Consider the following 970-nt stretch of genomic DNA (forward strand, 5'->3'; position numbering starts at 1 on the left):
TTCACGTTTCCAAGAATAAAGACAGAAATATAATAAGAGTGAAATAAAAAAAATAGAGAATAAAAAGATACATAAAAGGGAATCGATAGAATTAAATATCAAGATACGAAAATTTGCAAAAACAGAGAACTCACTTCTTGTAGATTTTCAGAAAGCTTTTTCTTTGTTGTTTGCTTGAGATAATATCAATCAAACTGAAGCTGAGTGGATTTGACTCAGTAGAAATGACAAAAACAGAGATAATTTAAGTTTGATTGATGTTGTCTCAGGCAGACGATGGAAAAGTGGCTTGGTTTGTTTGTGAAGATGGAGTTATTTCCTCTTGCAAATGAACTCTTCACATGTCAGATATATTATATTTTTTCATGGGACAACGCTGAAGAAATGACACTTTCCTACGATGTACAGTAGTCAGTGTACAGCTTGTATATCAGTGTAAATTTACTGTCCCCTCAAAATAACTCAGCCATTAATGTCTAAACCACTGGAAACAAAAGTGAGTACACCCCTAAGGGAAAATGTCCAAACTGGGCCCCAAAGTGTCAATACTTTCTCTGGCCACCATTATTTGCCTTTAACCCTCTTGGGTATGGAGTCCATCAGAGCTTCCCAGGTTGCCACTGGAATCCTCTTCCACTCCTCCATGACGACATCACAGAGCTGGTGGATGTCAGAGACCTCCTGCTCCTCCACCTTCCATTTGCAGATGCCCCACAGATGCTCAATAGGGTTTAGGTCTGGAGACATGCTCGGCCAGTCCATCACGTTCACCCTCAACTTCTTTAGCAAGGCAGTGGTTGTCTTGGGGGTGTGTTTGGGGTCATTGTGTTGGAATACTGCCCTGCGGCCTCGTTTCTGAAGAGAGGGGATCATGCTCTGCTTCAGGATGGTGGGCATTCATGGTTCCCTCAGTGACCTGTAGCTCCCCAGTGCCAGCAGCACTCATGCAGCCCCAGACCATGACACTCCC

This window comes from Stegastes partitus, unplaced genomic scaffold (genome assembly GCF_000690725.1).
Source record: "Stegastes partitus isolate 25-593 unplaced genomic scaffold, Stegastes_partitus-1.0.2 Scaffold157, whole genome shotgun sequence".
Taxonomy (NCBI): domain Eukaryota; kingdom Metazoa; phylum Chordata; class Actinopteri; family Pomacentridae; genus Stegastes; species Stegastes partitus.